This window comes from Ixodes scapularis, unplaced genomic scaffold (assembly GCF_016920785.2).
Source record: "Ixodes scapularis isolate PalLabHiFi unplaced genomic scaffold, ASM1692078v2 PGA_scaffold2__306_contigs__length_199485367, whole genome shotgun sequence".
Taxonomy (NCBI): domain Eukaryota; kingdom Metazoa; phylum Arthropoda; class Arachnida; order Ixodida; family Ixodidae; genus Ixodes; species Ixodes scapularis.
The window spans coordinates 31,018,968-31,025,416 of NW_024609857.1; the positions used below are offsets into that span (position 1 = coordinate 31,018,968).

At 46.2% G+C, this 6,449-nt stretch overlaps 1 non-coding gene across 1 annotated transcript; it reads right to left on the minus strand.

The window, feature by feature from the left end:
• Window positions 1-2,411: 2,411 nt before the first annotated feature.
• Trnav-aac lies at window positions 2,412-2,484 on the minus strand. The gene has a single exon. It is a non-coding gene; the product is annotated as a tRNA-Val (tRNA).
• Window positions 2,485-6,449: the final 3,965 nt, after the last annotated feature.

A 6,449-nucleotide genomic window follows, 5' to 3' on the forward strand; every position in this document is an offset into this window, starting at 1 on the left:
CAAGAGCATATGCTGGGCCATTCAAAATAAACGAAAACAGGCTTCCTCTGCGATTCCGCAATGGATAGACCTCCTATGGCCAAACCCAATTGTTTGTGAACAATAAGTTCTTGACAACTCATTATTGTTGGCCACAACTCTAGTTTGCTTCTGAATAGCGAGATGCTGATAAATTATTGTATTTGCAAGCGACTCCAGCTTGTTATGATATGTCAGTGGCGTTGTATGTCAAGGAGGGGGAGAGGGCGGGCAGCTTTATGCTCCTTTTCCTTTTAGCTACGCTACTACTGCAGGCACTCCACTGATGATTTTGGACAGCGCAAGTTTTTAATGCCTAGTCCGGTTCCCTTCGCAAAAGTACGTTCTGCTACGCCAGCAGTTAACCAGCACGAACGCCTTCACAAAACCTCGTACCGTAAATACACCACACGGTTCCAAATTCAAAAAAAGAAATAAAGAAAAAAAAGGGGGGGGGGGGTGCAGACTCAGCCTCGTCTTTCACCTCCTTCTCCGTAGTTTCGTCCGCCTTTCTGTGCTCGCGGTGACTTGGCACAAAAGCCCCGCACCACAAAATCCTCTCTTTTCACTCGCTTTCGTGCCAAAAACCATCCTCCCCAAACGAGAAAACCCCCCCAAAAATTGAGAACACCTCCCACCCCCTTTCGCCCTCCTCAAGTCGCAAGTGGGCGGAACTGGAAGCCGGCGAAAGCTAACCCCCGAACGAGTCCATCTCGCTTCCTTGCCGGGGGGTCTTTCTGAGGGGGAGACGGGCGGGCAAGCGAAGCAGGTGAGGCCTTGACCCCTCCACGTCTCGGCTCCGGCCGTTCCAAAGAACCCCGCGACTGTCCCAGTTGGCGGACGCGTGTGACCCTGAGCGCCGAAGCGCGTGCCCGTTTCCTCGCCTCGCCGGAAGAAAGCCTTCCCGCTTCCGGCCCGGGGAACCTTGACCGGGGAGACGACCTCCCCTCCTCGGCGAGAACCTCTCCCCCCCTTCTTGGGCCCTCCTCCCTTTCCTGGAAGCGGTTCCCCGCAGCGGCTCACCGGCTTCGCGAGCTACGCGGAGAGTAACAACCCGAGAGAAAAAGAAGCAGGGTGCGTTGCCTTCGGTTGCGCCTCTTCCGAAGGGTGTGGGGGGCTCCAGAGAAATTATTTTGGCTTTATTCCCCGTGTGGTCGTCGTCGTTGCAGCAACAACCCCGCTGCTGTCTGTTGCTGTATCCTGGCGATAGTCAAACTGTTTTTAAAGGCTTTTGCCCCCCCCCCCCCCCCCTCCCCAAATACTTCATCCAACGATGTGTTGTTTTCGTAATAAGAATTAACAAATATATATACGTTTTTTTTTTTTTTTTTAAACATGTTAAAAAAAAAAAAAGAAAAAGAATAGAAGGCTTCTTTACTGCTACGTGAATACCGTTTTCACAATGCGTATCTTGAGGTCGGCGGACTTTCGAGGGGAAAACAACAGTCACCGTCTGGTGAGTAATTAACTAAAATTCGTTAATTCGATTTTCACTTAGTAAAAATAGACATATGGTTCTATTCAAGAACTTGCTGAGCGTCATTTCAAACCACTAAATCAGTAATTATATATATATATATATATATATATATATATATATATATATATATATACAACTGAACCCAGCAAATAAAGTGCCGGGGTGGTGCGCGTACGTAACACAAAACACAAACATATAAAAACACAAATTTATCGCAATATGTACGTTGCGATCGACACACATTTTCCGACACCAACTTCTATTTTGAGGTCGACGCCTATAAATGCAAGTTAATTTACGAATCGGTATTAGCTCAAAATAAGTGTAACGCTACGTTATTTTTCTTGTTTTTTTTTGGGGGGTGGGGGGGAGGGAAAAATAATGTTTTTGGGGAGTTCAGTGTCCCTGTAAAGAAACCACGAAGCGATTTGGTTCTAGCTTCTCGGCTAAATGCGACTTGCCGATTGGACACGAGCACTGCGTCACTGGTCAGCTTGCGCTCGGTAACAATCCATCCGCCAACGAACAATTGGGTCGGAAATGGCCCAAGTCTAAGAATTCGAGAAACATTTCTAAGGTGTGATTTGATGGATGGGAAAAGCACTGGCGGCACGATCTGGCGCAAACGAAAACCAAAACGATAATTACAGCTTCTTCTGATCACTAATTGAGGAGGTTAATTTATTTTGTATGTTTTCGCAACGGTTAGACGTAGTGTTAAAAAAAAAAAAAAGAAAATGGAGCGACTGGGATTTTGTGTAAAGAATATCTAGCGAAATTGAGAGAGAAAAAAAAGGTTGAATGCTACCTTTAAAGTTAAAAAAGAACTTATGTTAAAGCGTGCAAACATCAGAATATAAGAAAACTTAATAAAAAAAAAAAATCCCCCTCCCAACAAAAAAAAAAAAAAAGATGTGCCTGCCAGGGATCGAACCTGGGACCTTCCGCGTGTTAGGCGGATGTGATAACCACTACACAACAAGCACAAGCGAAAATAAGCGAAGCCGCAGTCTAATTTCCCTGAGAGACTAAAAAAAGGTTAGAACATTCGTGAACACGTGACCTTGAAAAGCACGACATTTTGGTTGCGAAACAATAGCTTCGCGACATTTATTGCAAAAAACAATCCATGCGTGGGTATTTCTCGCACAGAACTTGCAAATATACTTTTGCTGAAACCATATTTTCAATTTCGGCGCAAATACCCGCAATTCGATTTTTATTAAAACGGAACGATTTTTGGAATTTGTGCATTTTCATGTCAGTTTCGCACGCACGTGTTTCAACCTAAATGGAAGACCTCGCATTACTTTACTTCCTTTGTTTTGAGCTCATGGAGTGCAAGGAAGCAGCTTTCAGAGGTAAGAGCTCACGTTATCCAGTGTTTTGTCTGGTAAAAAGTACATCGAGCAAAATAAAAAGTTAATGAGAGGTGATGGGCTTTAAGTAAAGTAGTAAGTACTCTGGGTGTAATCTACTTTGAAAGTGAAGTACGAGCATTTTTTTAAACACAATCTTTCATAATGTTCTTTCATTCCACTATACAGTGATTTTTTAACTGGTACGCACTGCCCCAGGGGTAATAATAGGTGCATGGCCTGTTTTCGGAAGCGACGGCGGATATTGGATAAAGTCAAGTGGGCAAAAGTTATTTTCAGACATGGCTCCAAATTCAGAAGTCCCTCCGAACTCTGAATATGGCGCCGCTTGCACTGGCTTGTTGCACGCAAGGGGGTTAATTAAATGTACCAGGACTCTAGGCGAGAGCATGATGTCAGCCCCGTAGAGTCCGCAAGCAATTCTATCGTAGAGCGAGTGTTCTCGCCTTAATGAAAGAACAGTAAGTGTGCGGACGAGATGGTTATAATTAATCATAATGTGACACCTGAGATTAAGGAACTTTTAAGTCGAAGGAAAGGACAAAAGAGAATGTTTCAACACATTGTGACGTTCTCCTCTGTTGTCTTTTTTCTTCGAATTGAAAGTTTAATATTTCCTTCCGCACCACGGTCTCAGGTGCTACATTATGATTAATTTTGCTTTCCAAATACTTTTAAAGCTCCTCGTTTGCGCTGACCCAGTGAGTAGTAGCGAGAGTTCAAAAGGCTACGGGAAAAACAATCCCAGAACAAACGGAGCGACGCGTCGTCTGGTCGCGTTTCTGTTGGCACCCCCCTAAAAGATCCCCCCCCCCCCCCCCCCCCCCCCCCCCCCCCCCAGTATTTCTTCAGAGTTGACAAAGCGTCATTTCGTGAAACGAATTCGACAATACAAAATTTGGGGAATGTGCGTTGAAATCGGGAAGCTGTACTTTCCTCGGAAAGTACCGGGGAAAAAAATGCTCGAAGTAAAGTACAAGTACACATCCAGTGAATGTACTTCAAGTAAAACCCAAGTTGTCTAAACCTACTTGAAGTAGTACTTTAGGTACAACGTACTTCAACTACCTCCCAACACTGACGTTACCTGGTCCCCTGTTCACCCGCAGCCGTAGCTGACTTCTTTGCAGCTGAGCGCTCGTGACGCCGAACTTTCATGGCATTTTCGTAACCAATCAAGGATGCGTCATATCTGACACACGGTTAAGATCATGTTCCGAGTCAGGCACGTAGCCAGGATTTCGTTTCAGGGGGGGGGGGGGGGGGGGGGGGGGGCGCCCATTACAAAATGCTGTATGAGGGGGAGGGGGGAAAGGAGGTCCCAGCAAAATGGAAGATTTCGGGGGGGGTCCCGGGTCCCCATGCCCCCCCCCCCCCCCCCCCCCCCCCCCCCCCCCCCCCCCCCCGGGCACGTGTCTGTTCCGAGTGCAGTGCGCCGTGAACAGCTCGTTCAAATATAGATGCCCAGGCTAGGTATATTCGCGGGTTCGGGTAAGCCCGATGGCCTGTGCTCAACAGTCAAGCCGGACCAAATTGTGCTCATTGCAAAAGAACTAAAAAATGTTTGGGTTTGGCTGAAATATACTTATTGGTCGGGTCGGCCTCAGTCCCCCGTTCAAAAAAGCATTCGGGTTCGACCTGGGTTTGGGTCAAGTTTTTAAGCTTCGAGACCCGACCGGCCTCGGAAGCCTGGCCGGTCCTGACCAGGAACTAAATGTTTCGCAGTCAAATTTCTTGCTCTGGTCCAGATTACCCGGTCAACCACGAACGCGAGGAAGTTCACCCCGCGATCGATCGACCGAGCCCGACTCGCATAAGCCAAATAAAATTGAATTAAATGGAAATGAAATTGAACTAGTCTCCATCGCCTTTTTTTGGAGGTACTGGAGTGACGCCTCTAGAAGGCAGTTTTGTGGAACGGGGGTGCCCATTCCGCAACACTGCATTCAAGAGGCGTCACCCTAGTGGAATGGAATGGAAGGGGCACCCCCATTCTATTCCGATTCCATTCCGAGGAATTAGAGCTTCCAACAATTCTATTCTTTTCAACTCCCCGGAACGAAAACACTGGGCCCATTCCCACTCCTGGAATGGCTGAACTCCACCCTTCCATTCCTTTAATTTCTATAAGTGAAAGAAGTGGCAATCGACAGCCACACTGTGTTACTGGAAAAAGGAGCGTTAAGCTGCTGTCGTTATCAAACACGGAGACGAATGTAAAAGTAAGCAAAAGTTTGCTCAAAGCATTAATGTTACTAAGCCAAAGAGTGGTCGCACAAAGCGCTTCGTGGCAGTTGGTGTCACTGTGGACATCCATCGTGCGATCAAGCGTAATTGGCTCGCGAGATCGCAACAGACGCCAAAAATTAAAACCACCCATGTTCTTCGCAAACGGACCGTAGTCCCTCCACAGATACATGGTTAGCGTGTTGTTTGTTTGATAAGGCCTTAGGAATGTCTAGTTCGTGCGCGGTGTAAGAAGCTACCTCGTTCTCTGCTTCGAATACCTGCACATGAGCACCGCTAGTGCGCTCTTAGAAACGACGCCGTGTATATACCTGTTTTAAATCTCCACGCACTACGGCAAGAGCAGAAAACCGCCGAGAAAGTGAAATCGGTACAAGGCGCCAGCACAAGGCTGTTGATTCTGCGTAACATATATCATTTTATTATCATTAAAATTCGTCAGCTTTGTAAAAAAAGGAAATGTCTTTTTTAGTAATATTTGTTCAGCCTATTGGGTATATTACTCCCAAATTAATAATTGTGGGCGGGTGTTTTCTGTGGTGTACTCTCTACGGCAACTAAAGCCTAACTGAAAACTTTATGAAACGGAAGAACAGGAAAAAGTTCCAAAACTTAATAATGTCTGCCTAAAGCTTAAAAAGCAAAACTGTAAATTCCGAAAATCCGAAAGTGCATGCGCAACAACGCAGTGCCTGAAATTGTCTTTGAAGCTTTTGTTAACCTTTGAAAACAGGATAGGGCGATCAGTAGGATATCGAAGTTTTTCTGCCACAGACAAGCACGTTTTCTAGCCGTTCGTGCTGGTGTTTCCACGTGCTGCCTTTGTGTCATAGTGCCCTTCTACGGCGAGTCACCCATGTCCTTCAGAGCTGCACACTGTCACCGTTTCTGTAAGGGAGCGAATAGGGCGAGTTGGTAAACGTTATACATGATGAAAACCACTCATACGACGAAGACTTAGTGAAGACAACAAACACGACAGGACGAAGCTGGTCTCACAACTAAAGTGTTAAGGCCCGTCCACACTCTTGCAACCGAGTCCGCCCGAGAGAGACGAGACTTGTTAAAACCTCTTAAAATTTCTTAGGACGACAGAATACACTGGCACGCTGGCGTCATCTATGCGGTGATCCTGGAACTTCATTTCACAAGAGCAAAGGTTTTGCGGGATTTCCGAGGTCAAATGTGCGTAATACCTTTAAGAAAGGCGCGTTTATAACGTTGACAAAAGTTTGTCGAGCCAAGAAAGAAAGGATAATGTGCGAGAGAAATAGAAAATATACCAGACCGGCCAAGTTTACCCTGCTATCCAATAGATGGCGCCA